Raw genomic sequence first — 22814 nt, 5'->3', positions numbered from 1 at the left:
GCGTTGGATGACCAGCCCTCCTGTGTGATGCTGGGACCCAACGGGTCCCAATTAGTCTAGTAGAAACATAGAAACATAGAAATTAGGTGCAGGAGTAGGCCATTCGGCCCTTCGAGCCTGCACCGCCATTCAATATGATCATGGCTGATCATCCAACTCAGTATCCTGTACCTGCCTTCTCTCCATATCCCCTGATCCCTTTAGCCACAAGGGCCACATCTAACTCCCTCTTAAATATAGCCAATGAACTGGCCTCAACTACCTCTGTGGCAGAGAATTCCACAGATTCACCACTATCTGTGTGAAAAATGTTTTTCTCATCTCGGTCCTAATAGACCTCCCCCTTATCCTTAAACTGTGACCCCTTGTTCTGGACTTCCCCAACATCGGGAACAATCTTTCTGCATCTAGCCTGTCCAATCCCTTAAGAATTTTGTACGTTTCTATAAGATCCCCCCTCAATCTTCTAAATTCTAGCGAGTACAAGTCGAGTCTATCCAGTCTTTCTTCATATGAAAGTCCTGCCATCCCAGGAATCTGTCTGGTGAACCTTCTCTGTACTCCCTCTATGGCAAGAATGTATTTCCTCAGATTAGGAGACCAAAACCGTACGCAATACTCCAGGTGTGGTCTCACCAAGACCCTGTAAACTGCAGTAGAACCTCCCTGCTCTTATACTGTTCGAAATAAATAATACCATAAATATATAAATAAATAACCACTCAAATCCTGTTGCTATGAATGTTAACATACCATTCGCTTTCATGTGGGACAATAGGCCCTGCACCTGTCGATTGCCCAAGACGTAGAAGAGGAACTACACAATTTAGCACTCCAGTGTTAAGTTAGGAATAGTGCCCGTAAAGGATTCTGTTTTGATCACTGCTGGATACAGGACATCAAAGGATGTTCCTGTGAAGAGGATTGGTTTCATCTCCATTACCTCTTGTGGAATAATAGACCAGCTGAGCACTCAAGATTAAGTTTTAATGCAAAGATTATCCATGGGAGAGGAGTATTGGCTAAGCATTGGAAATAAGATATTGAACAATGGTCACTTTGCATCGAGGTGTGTGGAGGTTATTGAAAGTGGTATGTTGCGCTTCAGATTGGGAGTGGGTAGATTAAAGGAGAATCTGGGAAGTGGGAAGATGGAGAGTGAAGTCAAATGTTCATGGTTTGGAGGCAAAGGAGATGGTGGAAGTGAGGGAAGAGTTTCTAAGGAGATTGTCAGGAAAGTATTGAGAGAGGATGGGGAGAGATCAAAGGAGATACAATGCAACATTGTTAAAAAAAAGGATGAATGCTTGTACTGATGTCAGGCCATCCAGCAAGTGTTGTGTCCTTTGGAGCTGGTGTGGCGTCAGTTGATGGTCAGACCACATATAGTCAAACCCTCATCAGTGGTTACGAGGGCCGCATGTGATGTCATGGGCTAATTAAGGGGAGTGCCCTGCTACACAAGCAGATCTCACCTGGAGATCATCAGAATCTCCAGGTAGCTGAGCTCGAGACAACACCCTCGCTCAGCTGCAGCAGTAATGACAATATGTTAGAGAACCAAATGTGTATGTATTTTGAACCTATTATGTCTGAATAAAGCAAATGGTTATTCACCATGTTTGGTGCCACTACATTGGTGACCCGCGATGATCCAAATTGGGATTTTGGATTTCTCCCGACACACGCAGCCTCGGGAGACCTGATGTCTGCCGCCGACAGCCCAGCCCTACTCAACAACACTGCCGCCAACCCGGCCCTACCGTAAGGTATGCCGCAGGCTGCCCGGGTCAATGGGCGCTGTCTGGGCCTTGTTTGACGCCCGCCAATCTCTCCCACATGACCCGCCCGGAGCCGACCACCAGGGCTGAGAGGCTGCTGCTGACGCCGCTCCCCCACCAGCTGCTACCCACCGGAGCTGAGAGACCGCGGCTGCCGTTCTTCTCCCACCAGCCGCCGCTCCCCCATCAGCTGCTGCAGGAGCTGCGGGTTTAGCAGCTCCCCGCCCCCAGCATCACCGCCACACGTCCGCCGGCCCCAGGAGCAGGGAGAGAGTGGACCAGCCCATTACCCCGCTGGCCGCTGCTCAAGGCCAAGTCTCCCGATAGAGTGGGTCTACCTGGAGCGGCTGCCCGAAGATGACCACACCGGCATGGACCCCGAAGATCCCCAGGGCCCAGCAACGGAGTGGAGCCTCGGCTGGTCATGTGTCGGTGGTTCCGCGATGGATTTCCCGGCAGCTTCCAGTCTCTGCCGAGGGCGCGGCAGCGCAGCTTGGCTCCGACGACACCGGCGACGGTGGGTGGAGTCCCTACCTGCAGCGTTGGGGCGAGGCCCGTCGATGCCGGCTGCCCTGCACGCATTTGGGAATTGCCTCGGTTGGTTGCCTTTAAAGGCTGCCTCAGCCGGCCTCCAAAATGGGCTCTGCAGCTTACTACCACATGGCCGCTGCACTGATTGCACTACCACTGGCCGGATGCAACGCTCGACCTGCTCTGACTGTGGTCAACATATTGCCACCTTCCGGCCGGATGCTGTCTCTGCAGCCCGACCGCCGTCAACAGTGCCACCTCAGGTCGGATGGTGTCTCTGTAGCCTGACCGCCAGCAACAGCGCCATGTCAGGTCGGATGGTGCCACTGCAACCTCCAGTTTTCCAGCACAGCTTCTCATTGGACATTGGATTCCTGAGCCATCGTGCACCATTGACATTGGATAATTTGCAATTTAACTTTCCTACTACTTTGCACTTGCTTGCTCCCTGTAGTTTGTTATCTTTCTTTTCACTTTTTTACACTGTAATGACCTCGCCAGGTTTAGCAATTAGTTTATTCTTATCTCTTTGGTTTGCATTGTTGCCAACGTCTCCCAACCGTTTTCTCAGGACACAGTCCCCTGCTGGTCAATGAGATGCGAGCTGTGTCTCATTCATCCGGCGGCTTTTGCAATGGTCTCCTCACACCTCTCGGCAGGTAGCTGAGCTCGAGACAACCCTCGCTCAGCTGCAGCAGTAATGACAATATGTTAGAGCGCCAAACATGTATGTATTTCAAACCTATTATGTCTGAATAAAGCAACTATTTATTCACCACGTTTGGTGCCATTACACTGGCCTCCATCTTCTGTTTGCAAGCCTTGCCAGTGATTGATGCTCATACAAATTGGTCAGATAGTATCTGGAAGTGTGCTCTTGCGCAAAAAGGAACAAAAGCTTTTATGTATGGGAAGGAACTGCAGGTGCTGGTTTAAATTGAAGATAGACACAAAAAGGTGGAGTAACTCAGCGGGACAGGCAGCATCCCTGGTGAGCAGGAATGGGTGACATTTCGGGTCAACCCGAAACATCACCCATTCCTTCTCTCCATTCCCTTCAGCTGTGGATATGTGCCTGTGTTACAAGGGAGATTTTACAGCTGAAGTGAAATTCCGTGGCTCCTGAAGTAAAGCTACGAGATTAGTGAAATTAACTTTAATTAGTAAATATAATGTGAACACTCAGTCGTCAAGAATCCAAACGATTTTTTGACATTCAAAGGAATATTTGCATATATAAATTAAAAATGTTGACCTTTCCTTCATATCTGTGATTCCTAGATACTGACAGGGCACCTCTTTTCAAGCTCCCATAAGAAATAATCTGTGAAGCAATGATAACATTTTCTTTGGTGAAAAGACAGATTTTGATACCATCTAAACTAATTTTGTGTTGAGGCCATAAATACTGAGACACAAGTGGCATCAGCAGGGGGCAGCCTAGGGCTGTTGGCAGAGAGCATGAGAACCATGAATGAACATTGTGCTGGGCAGCTGGGACAGACAACTCCGCAGCAAGTATTGGCCATTTCCATTACACTGGGTGTTGGTTCATTGACCTAAACAGGCCCATTGCCTTTATATGCAAAGCCATCTACTCCCTCTCCCCTAGTGTAGGGGAATCTAGAACCAGAGGACATAGGTTTAAGGTGAGGGGGGAAAGATTTATAGGAACCTGAGAGGTAACTTTTTCACGCAAAACGTGGTGGGTTTATGGAACGAGCTGCCGGAGAAGATAGTTGAGACAAGTACTATTATGACATTTAAGAAACATTTAGACAGGTCCATGGATAGGACAGAGATATGGGCCAAATGCAGGTAGGTGGGCCTAGTGTAGATGGGACATGTTGACATGTAGTTGGGACATGTGGGCAAGTTGGGCCAAAGGACCTGTTTCCACACTGTTAGACTTCATGACTCAATATCTTCAGGAGCTGAATTTTTAGAATTGAGACAGAACACAAATCTCAGAACACAAAAGCCAGAAATTAGCCGGCTTTCACAACAGAAGCCCTGGTCTCCAGGAATAAGCCTGAAATATGGTGGCGCCTTCCACACATGGCACTGGATGGTACAGTGGTGCAGCTGGTAGAGCTGTGGTCCCACAGCTCCAGGTTCAATGCTGATCTCAGTTGCTGTCTGTGTGAAGTCAGACTTTCTCCCTGTGAGCACATGGGTTTGCGGGTGCTCCAGTTTCCTTCCACAACCCAAAGACGAGTGGGTTTGTATGTTAATTGGCCTCTATAAGTTGCCCTTGGTGTGTAGTACGTGGATGGGAAAGTGAGATAACTTAGAACTAGTGGGTATAGGTACGTTGACTCGGTGGGCCGAATGGCCTGTTTCCATGTAGCATCTCTAAACTCTAAACCCATCCAACGTATGGCTACCCCAGCCGTCTCCTCAGGATCCATCACGGTGGGGGGAGGAAGGTGGGGAGGGGGCGTGGGGTAAATTCCCACAGGTCTCCTCCCAGCTCCCAAGCTGGGCAATCTGTCTGTTGAGCCTGTGTGCTAGCATGGCAGGTGACCTACAAAGGTGCCACGGTGGCACAGTATGTTGCCTTATAGTTGCTTTACAGTGCCAAAGACCTGGGTTTAATCCTGACCTCAGGTGCCGTCTGTAAGGAGTTTAGTTTAGTTTAGAGATACAGTGCGGAAATAGGCCCTTCAGCCCACTAAGTCCACGCCGACCAGTGATCCCCATACACAAACACTATCCTACACACTAGGGATAATATACAATCTTTACTGAAGCCATTCAACCGACAAACCTCTACGTCTTTGGAGTGTGGGAGGAAACCGGATCACCCAGTGAAAACCCACGCGGTCATGGAGAGAACATACAAACTCCGTACAGACAACACCCATAGTCAGGATCGAACCAGGGTCTCTGGCGCTGTAAGGCATCAACTCAACAACTGCACCACTGTGCTGAGTTTGTGCGTTCTCCCTGTGACCACATGGGTTTTCTCTGAGTGCTCAGAGAAAGGGACAGAAAATTGGTTTCATGGAAGGAAGCAGAGGGTGATGGTGGAAGGTTGTTTCTCCTACTAGAGGCCTGTGACTAGTGGTGTGCTTCAGGGTCCGGTGCTGGGCCCATTACTGTTTGTTATCTATATCACTGATGTGGATGAGAACATACATGGCAAGATTAGCAAGTTTGCTGATGATACAAAAGTGGCTGGTTTTGCAGATAATGATGATGGTTGTTAAAAATTGTAGCAGGATCTTGATCGATTGGCCAGATGGGCTGAGGAATGGTTGATGAAATTTTATACAGAGAAACGTGAGGTGTTGCATTTTGGGAAGTCAAACATGGGCAGGACCTTCACAGTGAATGGAAGGGCTCTGGGGAGTGTTGTAGAGCAGGAGGGCAGACGCATGGATCTAGGAGGGCAGGCGCATGGTTCCTTGAAGGTCGAGTCACAGGTGGATAAGGTGGTCAAAAAGGCTTTTGGTACATTGGCCTGCATCAGAGTATTGAGTACGGGAGGTCATGTTGCAGTTGTATAAAATGTTGATGAGACCGCATTTAAAGTATTGTGTTCAGTTCTGGGCACCATGTTATAGGAAAGATGTTGTCAAGCTTGAAAGGGTTCAGAGAAGATTTACGAGGAGGTTGCCAGGACTAGAGAGTCTGAGCTATAGGGAAAGGTTGAGAAGGCTGGGACCTATTCCCTGGAGCACAGGAGGATGAGAGGTGATCTTGTAGAGGTGTATAAAATCATGAGAGGAATAGATTGGGTAGATGCACAGAGTCTCTTGCCCAGAGTAGGTTTATCAAGGACGTGAGGACATTGGTTTAAGGTGAAGGGGAAAAGATTTAATAGGAATCTGAGGGGTAACTTTTTCACTCAAAAGGTGGTGGGTGTATGGAACGAGCTGCCAAAGGAGGTAGTTGAGGCTGGGACTATCCCAACCTTTAAGAAGTAGTTAGGCAGGTACATAGATACGACAGGTTTGGAGGGAAATGGACCAAATGCGTGCAGGTGGGACTAGTGTAGCTGGGACATGATGGCCGGTATGGGTAAGTTGGGCCGAAGGGCTTGTTTCCACACTGTATCAGTCTAAGAGTCTTTGACACTATGACTCTTGTTTCCTCCCACATTCATAAGATGTACAGGTTTGTAGGTTAATTGGCTTCTGTAAATTGTTCCTAGTGAGTAGAATAGAATTTGTGTAAGGGTGATCACAGGTCGACGCGGACCCATGGGCCGAAGGGCCCGCTATCATGCTGGATCTCTAAAGTAAAATAAAACTAAAAGGAGTGAGAGACATCAGTACCTGGAGAAAAGATGAGCAATGATGTTTTAATTAATGTCACTGTCAATGCTTTTAATCAATTCTTAGTGTGAGGAGTGCAACTTGCTTTTCAAAATATATAATTTTAAATCGATTTTTCTCCAACTTTTCTTGACTAGCGGCTCTTCTTTTAAAATTAATGTCCCCTGTGCCCCTGCAGGTTGTCAAAGTTGTTCAGCATTGTTTAATCATAAGTGATGGAAGCAGAATTAGACTGTTAGCCCATCAAGTATACTCAATCATGGCTGATCTATCCCTCCCTCCTAACCTCATTCTCCTGCCTTCTCCCCATAATCTCTGTCATCTGTACTAATCAAGAATCTATCTATGTCTGCCATAAATATATCCAGTGACATAGCCTCCACAGCCTTTTAAGGCAAATAATTCCACAGATTCACCACCCTCTGATTAAAGAAATTCCTCCTAATCTCCTTCCTAAAAGAGCACTCTTTAATTCTGAGGCTATAATCTCTAGTCCTCGACTGTCCCACTATAACCATATAACCATATAACAATTACAGCACGGAAACAGGCCATCTCGGCCCTACAAGTCCATGCCGAACAAATTTTTTCCCCTTAGTCCCACCTGCCTGCACTCGTACCATAACCCTCCATTCCCTTCTCATCCATATGCCTATCCAATTTATTTTTAAATTATACCAATGAACCTGCCTCCACCACTTCCACTGGGAGCTCATTCCACACCGCCACCACTCTCTGAGTAAAGAGGTTCCCCCTCATATTACCCCTAAACTTCTGTCCCTTAATTCTGAAGTCATGTCCTCTTGTTTGAATCTTCCCTATTCTCAAAGGGAAAAGCTTGTCCACATCAACTCTGTCTATCCCTCTCATCATTTTAAAGACCTCTATCAGGTCCCCCCTTAACCTTCTGCGCTCCAGAGAATAAAGACCTAACTTATTCAACCTATCTCTGTAACTTAGTTGTTGAAACCCAGGCAACATTCTCGTAAATCTCCTCTGTACTCTCTCTATTTTGTTGACATCCTTCCTATAATTTGGCGACCAAAATTGTACCCCATACTCCAGGGGTATGCACTAGTGGAAACATCCTCTCCACATCCACTCTATCAAAGCCTTTTACTATTCTGGACGTTTCAATGAGGTCCCCCCTGTACAGGCCCAGTGCCGTCAAATGCTCATCATATGTTATGATGGCCCTGATCACCCTGACAATTTTTTCAGAAGGAAAAGGGCCAGGGGGAGGGGGGAAAAGTTCATATGTTCTTAAGTTCATAAACATAGGAGCAGAATTAAGCCATTCGGCCCATTGAGTCTACTCCACCATTCAATCATAGCTGACCTATCTCTCCCTCTCAATCCCATTCTCCTGCCTTCTCCTCATAGCCTTTGACCCTCTTACTGATCAAGGTGATGATGTTGTGTGGGGACACTGGTAGTCAAAGGGCTACTGAGGGCTCGGGCACCTCTCTTGGATATCCCGAAGTGCAGGGATCGGCTCCCAGAGGAAGACTGCTACATAGGGTCAAAAGAAGTTTTATCCCTTCAACTTTTTGGCTCCATCTTTCCAACGGCCAGGAGCTTCTCACTATCCATGAGTTGAAAAGCGATTTTTTGCAGCGCCTCAACATTTATGTTTGTGGACTGTGAATCCAAATGTTTGAACAGATAATCCAGAGAATCAGAGTTCGTATCCCAACATCTACAATATGAGAATTTAAATTTACTTTAATAATTTCTCTCCGAGTAGAATATAGGAGAATATAAAGTGCATCATCATACTGACTCACTGCTATATTATGAGGAGATTATTCAGACCAAACATGGAAACCCATCTTAACAGTATGTTCAGAAATACTCTCAATTTCATGAGCATGGTGGCACAGCGGTAGAGTTGCTGCCTTGCAGCACCAGGGACCCGGGCTCGATCCTGACTCTATGGAGTTTATACATTCTCCCCGTGACCTGTGTGGGTTTTCTCCGGGATTCCCGGTTTTGTCCCACATTCCAAAGACGTCCAGGTTTATAGGTCAATTGGCTTGGTATAATTGTAAATTGTCCCTAGTGTGTGGAGGGTAGTGTTAATGCGTAGGGATCGCTGGTCGGCACGGACTTGGTGGGCCGAAGGGCCTGCTTCCGTACTGTATCTCTAAAACTAAAAAACTAAAATCTAAAACGAAATCATCCTTAAACTGATATCACAAAAGCAGATTAGATGCCCATTTATCTATCTGTCTGTGGAAACTTGCTGCGCAGCTATTTCTTGTCTGCCGCAGCTCAAATGTAATTCATCACTGTGAATCATTTTAGAACATCCTGAAGGCATAAATGAGCTTTTTCTCCCCTCATTTCCTTGTCTCCACGAGCTTCAACTAGACATGCCAACTGCTGCAGGGGGTGAAGTGTTGCTGAGCGCCCCCATGCTGGTCTGCACATTCTCCATTAGCAGCTGCCACCTTCTAATCATTGTAAACAAAGCTGGTACTTCATGCAGTGCTGGTTTGTAATCGGGGCAGCACAGCACGAAGATCATTGCCCACTCTTCCAGCAGCAGATACCGCTCCTGCTGCTCTATACCATCCTTAAGTAGGCAGCATCTCTGAGGAACATGGATAGATGGCATTTCGGATTGGGGGCCTCCAAATAGGCTTCGAACTATATAGACTTGGGACATTATTTTTGCACTGTTGTCTATTTATTTGTCTGTTTATATATATATATATACTGAACTTTTTTTCTTGTTGTTTATTATAGGTTTTTCAGAGTACTTTGTTTACATGTCTGTCGTGCTGCTGCAAGTAAGAATTTAATTGTTCTGTTTCAGGACCTATGACAATAAAACACTCTTGATTCTCTTGACTTGCCCAGCAGTAACATACTAAAGACATAAGCTGCCTCTGCCAGGCCCTTCAGAATGCCTGTGATGTTCTGTACTTTGCACTACATTCCACCAACCGATCACACCTTACGATGAGCGTTTGACAGCACTGGGACCTAATTGAAACATGCAGAATAGTGAAAGACTTGGATGTGGATGTGGATAGGATGTTTCCACTAGTGGGAAAGTCAAGGACTAAAGGTCATAGCCTCAGAATTAAAGGATGTTCCTTTGGGAAGGAGATGAGGAGGAATTTCTTTAGTCAGAGGATGGTGATTCGAATTTAACTCTACCTTAATTGGTACATGTGACAATAAACTGACTTTTAATTCTTGAAACCTTGAACGAATCTGTGAAATCTTTGCCACAGAAGGTTGTGAAGACCAAATTAATAGCTATTTTTTAGGCAGATAGATAGATTCTTGATTAGCACGGATGTCAGGGGTTATGGGGAGAAGGCAGGAGAATGGGGTTAGGAGGGAGAGATAGATCAGCCATGATTGACTGGCGGAGTAGACTTGATGGACCGAATGGCCTAATTCTGCTACTATCACTTATAATCTTATCGCACCCTCGACAGTCCTTCATTGAGGCACCACACAGCATGTATTCACAGTCATCCTCACGCTACTTGGAAGTCAGTTTCCACCCAGCTGCCAAGATTAGGCAATGTGGGGAAGTGAAGCATCCTTTCGATACAAAGGAAATGTTTCAACATCACATGTTATCAGATTCCAATGACCCCACAGCTGGAAGAATGCAAATTACTTGCTCTTCCTCCTTCTGCTGCCCCCAGCTTGTGCCGTTTGTCTGGGTTCAGAAGTAGGTTGTTCAGGTCATAAACTCCACTAGCGCGATGCTCTTAGCTGACTTTCTCTGTTTATTCATCAATAAATCTTACTAAGTGTGGCCATTAGGCAATGAGGCTATATGGAGATGACTGACTGAAAAGGAGGGGGGTGGGGGGGGAGAGGTTAGAGATGTGCGAGGATAGTGTGGGTGAGAGGAGTTCCCCCATAAATGACCAGCTTTCATCAGCATCCCCACTATAACCACCACTGTTGAACCAACACTTTGATGTGGATTAATGTTGTCTTGCAAAATTAAGGGCAAACCATCTTTCGGCTTGTTTAAGTCGGCAGATATGTTGGCTGTGGTTTTAAAGGCATGTGGGAACTCTATTGATTGAAGGATATGGCCGTGTATGAGATGTCCACTCTATCAATGATCTCAGTACAATGTGACAACAGCCCCTCGAAGCAGATTCCTACAGCTTCATTGGACCAGTGCAGCCGCTGCCGCTCAGCAACTCCCTCCCTATCAACGGCCTGCGAGATGCAGCATCACCGCATGGCTGAGGAGAGTCTGGAATGAACTGGGCTCTCAGCTGCAGACCTGCCGCTGCTCTGTCTGTCTTGATCCATGGTCACATTTAGTGTACACATCAGTCTGACACCTTGTTATCCACAGTTTCCTGTGATATAAATATGCCAGCTGCTACCTGGTCATGGAGTCATAGAGTAAATCAGGACGGAAACACGCCCTATTGCCCATATCGTCCATGGCAACCAAGAAGCCAAGCTCGTCCCATTTGCCTGAGGTAGACCCATATGCTTTCCTATCCATGTATCTATCCAAATATCTTCTTACCATTGTTATAGTACCTGCCTCAACTACTTTCCTGGCAGTTCGTTCCATATACCAACTGCCCTCTGTGTAAAGAAGGTGCTATCGCAATGTTTAAGAGATATTTAGACAGGTACTTGGGTAGGACAGGTTTAGAGGGATATGGGTCAAACAGAGACAGGGGGAACTGGTGTAGATGGGACAAGTTGATTGGTGTGGTCGTCGGGCCAAAGGGCCTATTTCCACGCTGTATGACTCCATGCCTCTATGACTCAGACAGTTTTGAAATTAATCCCTTCTCACCCTAAACCCACACCCTCCAGTTTTAAACTTCCCGACCCTGGAATGTGGCTATTTACATGATCTGTACCACGCATGTTTTTATAAACTATACAAATAATTCAGTCTGTTAATGTTGTTTAATGTATTGATTGTTAAAACCCAATTTGCTGAGAGAAGGGAGCACAGCGGCGCAGCAGTAGAGTGGCTGCCTTACAGCGCCAGAGACCTGGGTTCAATCCTGACTGCATGGAGTTTGTACGCTATCCCTGTGACCATGTGGGTTTATCCCCGTGTGCTCCGGCTTCCTCCCACACTCCAACGACATGCAGGTTTGTAGGTTAATTGGCTTCTGTAAATTGTAAATTGTCACTAGTGTGTAGGATAGTGATCGATGGGGTTGGCGCGGACTCGGTCGGCCAAAGGGCCACTTTCCACACTGTATCTCTAAAGTAAAGTGAAGTAAAAGGTGGAATACATTGCTCAAGTAAGGAACGTTCACTGTACTGACAACGTGGATGCAATCTGTGGAGTCAGTGGAACTGAAATGAATAACATTTATTTATCTCTCAGGCTGTCTTTCCTCACATATTGTGGTTTTCTACACCCAATGCCACAAGTGTAATCATTGCTTCATCTTTATGTCCCTTCATGGGTCTCCTCTGCATCTCTCTAATGTAATCAAAACTTCATTTCTCCAGAACTTTCCATTCCCCCCAATACTGTATATATTTCCCTATCGCATGACGGTGAAAATAAAAAAAATGTGAGGCTTCCCCTTCTCTGGTCAGATAATTTGCATTTCAACATCTAAATGCCACAGCTTCTATAAAAACCTTCTCAATACAAAAGGTTCTCACAATCCTTATATTTTACCTTAGTGTGCCAATTGTACAAATCCCTATTTATAAAGGAAATTGGGAATTGTTTTTCTAACATTAAAGCTATTCTATACATACAGATTGTTTTTAATTTTTATATATAATTTATGATAATTTTAATATACGAGACCACAAAATGTGTCTTTATCGTGTCCTTGGTGTAAACAACAAATATTAATAACAAATATATAGAATGACATTCATGTGCAGGCTACTGTAATCATTAAAGGTTATTATTGAAAATCAAAAATGATGAATATTGTTCTGTTCTTTGAGAATGAATCCTTGAAACTGAACCCTTTTCATGTATTTCTGTGCAATCAGCTGAGGTGCAGAATGAAATAAATGATATGCAGGATTTAGAAACAAATAGTCTTGTAATATTCGTCAAACTGTTTAAATTTGGAGCTGAGCATCAGAAATACCTCATTAGTGGCTGCATGCATGCTGCTTCTTCAATTGTTAGACAGATAACATAACAAAACTTCTGCTTAACAACTAATGAGTGGGATTTACAAATGAAAAATTACATTGGTTTTTTCAAGCTGATTAATGAAGTATATTTAACAAACGATATGGTGGATGCATCTTCAGCTTTTCCACTAGTAGCCATTCGCATTTTAAGGAATGAACCCCAATATCCTTATTATAATAAGAATATGGATGTGGTATCTATGCAAAACCACTTCAAAATTAAAGGTTTCTTAAATCAATTTCACTAATCATATACATAGTTATCCAAGGAAGTAGAGTAAAATTAATACTTTTTGAAAAGTCCATGCATATCAATTGAATCATGAATATCACAGTAAGTGCTGATAACATTATCAGGGCTATTAACTTACATGGGTTGCTGTGGCTAATGGTAATGGAGAGCTGGGTTAACATTGTTAGGATTGGTCTGTAACTCTATGTGGCTTAGGGTTACATTTTCAAATTAATTCAGCTCAGTGATTCCAAAGCTTTTCCTGCTGGGGCCAGCCCTTATTGGTCCATAAGGAAATGACAGGTAGGATATGATTGGATTAATGACATCATTTTATTGGTGATGTGTTTTTTGTTAAACAAAGGTACCCTGATTCTCTTCTGTCTCACACAGTGATCATGCAATGTCCCAACATGTGTGTGTTTGAATTCTACTCCTGAAGTCTTATTGCAGTGAGACCAAAGCTGAATCTTGGAATCACAAAACACTAGAAGAAGGCCAAACAAGCCTCCAAACCAGCAATCTCGTTTATTTCTTCATCCTTTATCTACATCTTCAAGAAGGCAAGAGTCAAGAGTATTTTATTTTCATGTGTCCCAGATAGAACAATGAAATTCTTACTTGCTGCGACACAACAGAATATGTAAACATTGTATATATACACATTGAAAAAAAGAAGTTCAATGTGTATATATACACATACACACATACAGGAGGCGCCGTCCTGTATGGGTATGGCTGCCCAGCCTGCAGCTGTCCGTTTTTTCACCTCTTGTTTTTATTTTTAGTGAGTTAAAGTGTTTTGTTTCTGGAGCTCTAGTCCAGTGAGACTTCCGCTGGAACTACGGTGAGCTGAGTCCACCGATGAAACATCGCGGAGCTGTGGGACTGTGGAGCGGCCAGCCGCGGGCGGCGGCGCAGAACTTTACATCGGGAGCCTGGGATCTCTCACAGATTTCGCCAGTGTTGGAGCTCCATTCAGCGCGGCCTGTTGGCTTCGGAAGCCGCGGTTTCCGGTAAGGAAGCGGCTGTTCCAGATTTCCCAAGCCGCTGTGAGGATTCTCCCGACGCCGGAGCACCATCATCCAGCGAGAACGGCCTGGAACATGGGCCTCCGTAAAGGCGACTGCGGAGGCCCGACTATGTGTGGACATGGGGATGGGGACTGGACATTGTGCCTTCCCTCATAATGGGAACCATTGTGGGGGGATGTTTTTTATGTTTAAATCTCTTTATTACTGTTATGTCTGTATTCTTTTTTTATGTGCTGCATTGGCAACAAACATTTCACTACACCTAGGTGTATGTGACTAATAAAGAACCTTTGAACCTTTGATACTCAATAAACAAACAATTATAATGCAATATAACTTGACACATGTTCTTCTTACAATATTTATTCAATTCACTATCCACCGGCACATGGTTATACAGGGAATGGAGTGATGTAGATCATTTGCAGGCAGAAGAGATTATTTTAAGTTGGCATCGTGTTCTGCACAGACACCATTGGCTGAACAGCCTGTTCCCTTGCTATATTTTATGTTCTAAATTTCCACTTTGCAATCTTTTTATCTATCAGCAGAAAATGTTAATAATGTGCTTTTCAAGAGCATATCCAGATTGCTTGTGTAGTTTGAGAAAAGCGGTGATCAGAATACCAACTCTGGGGAACTCTGACTATTTCCAACACTTTAGCCCAAGAAACATCGTGGACCTCAATTCTCTGTTGTCCTCCATGAAGCCACATTCCCTCAACGTTTTGAGCCATGTGATTTTAGTTTACCAACAAGTCACCTCAGTCACACTTATCAAATCCTTTAAAAAAAAAACTATTCAGTAGAAACTTATTTCATTTCTTCCTCAATCCATTCTGTTATTTTCTCAAAGGAATTTATTAAATTTGTCAGACATGATGTCTTTTATAAATCAGGACTGGGTTTAATTAATTCTCTATCCATCCTTAATTAATTCTCTATCTGTCCATTGAATGATATATTAATCTCAATTAGGAATAAACTTGTTTTAATCAAAGCTGATGCCATCTGCATCTAACACAAGGAATGAAAATTCACACGGTCCATTTTAGACAATTAAGCAATAAAAAAATCAATCTGACCACAATTTACATGTTGAAATGAGAAAATGACACATTTTTCATGTTGTTGCTAAATTTTCACCATTTGACTACTTCTGATATCTTGTCATTTTTAATCTAATTAAAATAATTGACGAGGATTATTGAGGATAAATGACACCGAAACAGCCCACAAGACCCAACCAGTTCCTACTGACATTGATGCCTTGCTGAAGCCTCCTCCTGTGTTTTGTCATCTAAATCCATCAAGATATCTCTTTATTCTCATCTTGTTCATGTTTATCCAGCTTTCACTTTAACCTATCTACACTAATTGTTACGAACCATTCCCCACGGCAACCAGTCACAAACTCTCACCATTCTTTGGATAAATAAATTTCTTCTGAATTCAACTTTGAGATTTGTTTTCTGAATTCAACTTTGATTTGTTTTCTGTGACTTTGGTAATAGGGTGGCACAGTAGCGCAAAGATAGAGTCGCTGCCTTACAGGGCCAGAGACCCGGGTTCAATCCTGCCTAAGGCTGTTGCCTGTATGGAGTTTGTACGTTCTTCCTGTGACTGCATGGATTTTCTCTGGGTGCTCCGGTTTCCACCCACACTCCAAAGATGTGCAGGTTTACAGGTTAATTAGCTTCGGTAAAAATTGTCCCTAGTGTGTGTAGTATAGTGCTAGCGTATGGGGTGATGGCTGGTCAGCGCAGACTAGGTGGCCAAAGGGTCTGTTTCCGAGCTGTATCTCTAAAATCTAAAGCCCAAGGTCTAAAGACTGTTAGTTTGAAGGTGTCTGGTTGTGCTTTTCCTCATGAGCATGGATACTTTCTGATTCACTTTAGCAGAAGTTCTTCATACCAATTGAGTTAATTTGCTCTCCCCAGATGGTTTTTATAAACTGTTCACTTTCTCATTGATCTTTGAAACTGTCATCAGCACTGTGATTCCAGAAGGGTACAGTAATCAGGTTCTCCTCAGAAAGATTTGCCTCATTATAATATACCCTTCACAATTTAAGGCCATTCCCAAGAGTTCTGCAGACAATTAACTGCATTTGAAGTGTAGTCACTACCATAAATTTGGAAACATAATAATTTGGCTGCAATAAATTATCACTAAAAGGCTGAGAGAATAATCCAAAATCATAATTAGTCATAGACATGGAGTCTTAGAGCATGGAAAACAAGCCCTTCTGCCCAACTTGCCCACCCCAATCAACATTTCATATCTACACTAGTCCCACCTGCCTGCATTTGGCTCATATCCTTATAAACCTGTCTATCCATGTACCTGTCTAAATGTTTCCTAAACATTGCTATAGTACATGCCTTAAAAATCCTCCTCTGACAGCTCATTCCATATACTCATCACATTTTGTGTGAAAAAGTTACCCCTCATGTTCCCATTAAATCTTTCCCCTTTCTCCTTAAACCTATGTCCTCTGGTTCTCGATTCCTGTACTCTGGGCAAGAGATTCTGTGCATCTATCTGATCTATTCCTCTCATGATTGTGTGCACAGTAATAGTGAATTCTGCACTAATTACCATGACCGGAAATATTATGTGTTTTGCTGACATTTGTATGGAATGATTTGCCTCACTCCCCTCTCATATCTTCTGCTTCGAACAATGGTTGAGTGAAGGTCAATGAAACCTCAAGGAGGAAAAACCTTGCCTTTTACTAACAACACCTTGCAACCTTTGGATTGATTAATGCATTTAACAAGTTCTGATCACAACCTCTGCTCCCATAATATTACTCAATCAATCAATCAATCAATCAATCAATCAATCAATCAATCAATCAATCAATCAATCAATCAATCGATCAAATAAATACTTTATTGTCATTAAAAAAGACACCAACAAATGCAAGTCTGGACGAAATTTTGTTGCATCTGGCTCACCATGCAACATAACATAACAAAAGGATAAAATAGATAAAAAGATAAAATAGATAATAGTGGTGGCACATTATATGGAATTCAAGAGTCTGATGGCTCCGGGGAAGAAGCTGTTGCAAAACCTGGCCGTTCTGCTCCTTATACTGCGATACCTTTTGCCCGAGGGCAGCAGAGTGCACAATCCATGATGGAGATGTGTGGGGTCTTTTATAATGCTGTTGGCCTTGGACAAGCAACGTTTGCACGCAATGTCCTGGATTGAAGGAAGAGAAGTCCCGATGATTTTTTGAGCCATCCTCACCACTCTCTGCACGGACTTCCAGTCGGAGGCTTTGCAGTCCCCAAACCAGACAGAGATGCAGCTGGTCAAAATGCTCTCCATGGTTCCCCTGTAGAAAGTGGTGAGGACGGGATGGGGGAGGTGAGCTCTCATCTGGCGCAGAACGTGCAAACGCTGCTGCCCACTCTTAACTAGTGATGTGATGTTTTGTGACCAGGTCAGACTGTTTGTGATCTGCACCACCAGGAACTTAGTGCTACTGACCAACTCCACATCGATGTCATTAATGTGTAGTGGTGTGTGACTGTGCCGGTTTCTCCTGAAGTCAACGATGACCTCCTTTGTTTTGTCAACATTCAGGATCAGATTGTTCGTGTTGCACCAGTCCACCAGTTGTTTCACCTCCTCCCAGTTCATTGTTGTCCCGGATAAGGCCCACCACTGTTGTGTCATCTGCGTACTTCATGATGTGGTTTGTACTAAACCTGGCACAAGAGTCGTGGGTCATCAGGGGAACAGCAGTGGACTCAGGACGCAACCCTGAGGGGAACCGGTGCTCAGAGAGATGTTGGAGGTGTTGTTTCCAACCCGCCCTGACTGGGGTCTGTCAGTGAGGAAGTCCAGTAGCCAGTTACACAAGGGGGTGCTGAGGCCAAATCAACACAATTTGCTTACCAAGTGCTGAGGGATGATTGTACTGAATGCTGAATGCAATGCAATACAATTAACGCAATAATATTACACTGTTGGTAATGATTCTGATCAACAACGGAACTCGCTATCAAAACATGGAGGGACGGGGGACACAATTTTTTGGCGGCCCCGTGCGCATGCGCACACTAACACAGGCATGCGCGAGGCGGAGGTTCAAAGCGCGCAGCTCAACTGCCTGTCTCACCTGGTTAACTACAGCCCTGCCTGGACTGACGGGCCACCAGCGCTGCTTCTCCATGCTGGCCATATTTCCCGCAAGCCCAGGCAGGTTAACCTGGCGGGACAGGCAGAGTTGAGCTGGGTTTAGCGCTGTTTCTCTGTGCTGGCTGTGGGCCTGGGGGCACAGCTCGCGTCTGACGGCCGACCTGTCTGGCCACCCGTGAGGGGACCCGGGACAGCGCCGGAGACCCGGCCGGGATCGATCCTGGCTGCGGATGAGGCGCAGGTCCATGCCACATCTCCCTCCTCCAATCGCCGCACTCTATCCTCTGACTGTGTGTGTGTGTGTGTGTGTGTGTGTGTGTGACGCCGAAGGCCCTCCCCCCCCTCCCCCGCAACCGCGCATTGAGAGGACGGGACCCAACGGGTCCCCCTTGGTCTAGTATGACAATAAAATGCTCTTGACTCTTGACCTGCTGAGTTTCTCCAGCTCTGAAGATTCCAGCATCTGTGGTTTGTTGTGTCTCCAGTAGCTGGAGTTTCTCTCTCCATGGGTGCTGCCTGACCTGCTGAATATTCACTATGTTTTGTCAGTTTTCTAAGTTCATATCATCTGGGCAATAGGGAGAGTTTTACATACCCCCCAGGTGTTGGATTACCTAGAGGCGGCCATGCTGATGCCTATGTTTGTGAAGCTACATCTTTCTATTTGGGAGGTTGAAACATGGGAGGAGAAAATGGGAGCAGATAACCAAAGAACACATTTTGAAAAAACTCTACTGGCAAATAGAAATTAAAGGTTAAAATTCCCAAGCTATATCAGCTCAGAAATAGCTGAGGAGAGTGCACAGGGTCATTGTTTATTCAGGGGAAAGAATACATCGAATAAATCTTTTGACTGAACTCGAATCTTATAATGGCCTGCCAGCCATCTGTTAATATAAAGATCTTTCTGCTGTCACACTGTTCCACCAATATGTCAGTTTCCACACTCTTCAACAGTAATATATGCAGTCCAGCATACTTCGTAGCTAAGCAGATGATGACAGGACTTCCCATTTCAATGGTCTTAGAAATTGTCGTGTTACATTGTGACAATTTCCATAGGCTTCCGTCACCGTTGTTTCAACTGCAGTCTGGTTTTATAGCTGAGATGGTTTGAAATTGTGTTTTCGTCGGTGTATCACTGTTGCTAAAAGAGTTGGAGTTTGGCAATCTATTACAATGGTGGAAGGGTCTGTTCATTTCTGGATGGATAAGGTCAGGCCTAGAATGCTTAGGTTTGGATGAAGAGATCAGCATTTTCATTACTACATCCTTCACTTTTACAATATTAAAATGCTCAGCATTAGCTGAATCCTAACTTTCAATTCACGCCCCAAATAATCTCTCCTTTCCTCAAGAAAAGGATATCGTATGATTGGAGGCAGACCAAAGCTGATTCACCAGCAGAATCCCTGTGTTGAGAGGGTTTCCAACCAAAAAAGGCTCGGAGAGTTTGTGTCTGTATTCCTTAGAGTTTAGAAGAATAACTTTAAAATCATCAGGGGATTTGAGATAGAGTCATAAAGTCATAGTGATACAGTTTTGGAACAGGCTTTTTGGCCCAACTCGCCCACACCAGCCAACAATGTCCCACTTGCCTGCGCTTGGTCCATATCCCTCCAAACCTGTCCTATCCATGTACCTGATGGGGTATGGAGAGAAGGCAGGTACAGGATACTGAGTTGGATGATCAGCCATGATCATATTGAATGGCGGTGCAGGCTCGAAGGACCGAATGGCCTACTTTTGCACCTATTTTCTATGTTTCTATGTTTCTATGTTACCTGTCTAACTGTTTCTTAAATTATGGGATAGTCCCAGCCTCAACTACCTCTTCTGGCAACTTGTTCCATACACCCACCACCCTTTGTGTGAAAAAGTTACCCCTCGGATTTCTACTAAATCTTTTCCCCTTCACCTTGAACCTGTGTCCTCTGGTCCTCGATTCTCCTACTCTAGGCAAAAGACTGTGCATCTACCCGATCTATTCCTCTCATGATTTTGTATACCTCTATAAGATCTCCCCTCATCCTCATGCGCTCCATGGAATAGAGACCCAGCCTACTCAACCTCTCCAGATAGCTCACAACCTTCAATCCTTGGAATCTTTTCTGAACCCTTTCAAGCTTGACAATAGCTTTCCTATAACTTGGTGCCCAGAACTGAACACAATATTCTAAATGCAGTCTCACCAACATCTTATACAACTGCAACATGACCTCCCAACCTCTGTACTCAATACTCTGACTGATGAAGGCCAAAGTGCCAAAAGTCTTTTTGACCACCTTATCTACCTGCAACTCGACCTTCAAGGAACCATGCACCTGTACTCCTAGATCCCTATGCTCTACAACACTACCCAGAGGCCTAGCACTTACTGTGTTGGTCCTGCCCTTGTTCAACATCCCAAAATGCTACACCTCACGCTTATCTGCAATGAATTTCATCAACTATTCCTCAGTCCACCTGGCCAATTGATCCAGATCGTGCTGCAATATTTCACACTCATCTTCACTATCTGCGAAACTACTAACTTTTGTATCATCAGCAAACTTGCTAATCTTGCCCTGCATGTTCTCATCCAAATCATTGATGTAGATGACAAACAGTAACGGGCCCAACTCCGAACCCTGAGGCACACCACTAGTCACAGGCCTCCAGTCCAAGAAGCAACCTTCCACCATCACCCACTGCTTCCTTCCAATTTGCTATCCATTCAGCTATCTCTCCTTGGATCCCATGATGGTAGATATCGAAAGTTTTCACTGGTGGGAGAGTCATAAACAAGGGAAGGAAATTACAAAATAAGGGGCGAGTCATTTAAAAGTAAGGTTATGAGATATTTCTTCTATCAGATGAAACTAATTCCCACAGTCTTTAATCCAGATGCTCCCTGCAATGTGGAGGAGTGGTCCAAATTGCAGTGCTGTTTGAAGCTATGGTGTAAACAAATAGCTTATGACTTTGCATCGCTTTCATACCATTATCAGTCTACACATGTCAGGCAGAGGAAACTTAGATCTACACCTGCATTGGCATCAAAATAACAGTCAACATGGTATAATAGTTCTGCAATTACAGAACAGTTTGTCATCTCTGCTTTTCATTAAATAACACTGCATGAGGTGCGAGGGAGAACAGAAACGGCCAATGATGAAGGAATGGAGATTTCAGTTGGGGAAGGGTTGGAGGGCAGTTGTCAGTTCAGGGATAAACAAGAGCTTGAAGGGACTTAAACCTAAAAGTACAGTGAGCAAGTATAATTCATGAGGGCAAAGATATGTGGTGTGACCAGTGCCTTATAAAGCCTCAGTATTACATTCCTGCTTCTATATTCTTGTACTTTTGAAATGGATGTTAACATTGCATTTGCCTTCCTTACTACCAATACAACTTGCAAATTAAACATTTGTGAATCCTGCACCAGCACTCCCTAATCCATTTGCACCTCTGATTTGTGTATCCTCTCCCTATTAAGAAAATGGTCTATGCTTTTATTTCTACTACCAATGTGCATGTCAGCACATTTTTCTATGCTATATTCCATCTGCCACTTATTTGCCCACTCTCCCAACCTGCAGACTCTCTGCTTCCTCTACACTACCTGCCCCTCCATCTATCGCCATAGCATCTGCAAACGGCCACAAAGCCATCCATTCCATCATCCAAATCGTTAATATACAACATGAAAAGCAGTGGACCCAACACTGCCCCCCTGTGGAACACTGCTTTGTCACTGGTAGCCAACCAGAAAAAGCCCCCTATATTCTCACTTCGCCTTCTGCCACCCAGCTAACTTGTTACCCATGCTAGTATCTTCCCTCTAATACCGTGGGCTCTCATCTTGTTTCGCAGACTCACGTGCATCCCCTTATCAAAGGCCTTCTAAAAATCCAAGTATACAACATACAGTGCACAGACTCGCATTTGTCTATCCTGTCATTTACTTCCTCAAAGAATTCCACAGATTAGTCAGGCAGGATCTCCCCTTCACAAAACCTTGCTGGCTTTGGCCTATTTTATCATGTACTCATCAGTACTCAGAAACCTCATCCTAATAATGGACTCTAAAATCTTCCCAACAAAGGAAATACTAGGACTTAATATTAAATATTTATTACACATACATATTAGTAACTCCTTTTTTCAGCACATTTCCCCTCTTCTTTCTCATGTCACCTTGCTGTGATATACAAGGCTGCATATACATTGGTATGTCTTTCACCTTGAGCATTTGAAGAGTTTTACCAGCATGTATCCAAACCAGTCCTGTGCTCATTCACCACCATCTCACACATAAAGTTTACTGTGGCATGGTGGTGCAGCGATAGAGTTACTGCCTCACAGTGCCAGAGACCCGGGTTCAATCTTGACTTCACTCTTGTCTGTATGGAATTTGTCCGTTCTCCCCGTGACCTGCGTGGGTTTTCCCCAGGAGCTCCCGTTTCCTCCCACACTACAAAGATGTACAGGTTTGTAGGCTAATTGGCTTCGGTAAAATTGTAGTTTGTCCGTAGTGTGAGTCGGATAGTGTCAGTGTGCGGGGATCGCTGGTCAGCGCGGACATGGTGGGCCGAAGGGCCTGTTTCCGCGCTGTATCTCTGAACTAAACTAAACTAAAGCAGGAATGATCAGAAGCTTTGCCATATTTCTTAATGAA

The sequence above is a fragment of the Leucoraja erinacea genome, chromosome 1, assembly GCF_028641065.1.
Source record: "Leucoraja erinacea ecotype New England chromosome 1, Leri_hhj_1, whole genome shotgun sequence".
NCBI classification, from domain to species: Eukaryota; Metazoa; Chordata; class Chondrichthyes; order Rajiformes; family Rajidae; genus Leucoraja; species Leucoraja erinaceus.
This window is presented reverse-complemented; position numbering follows the sequence as displayed.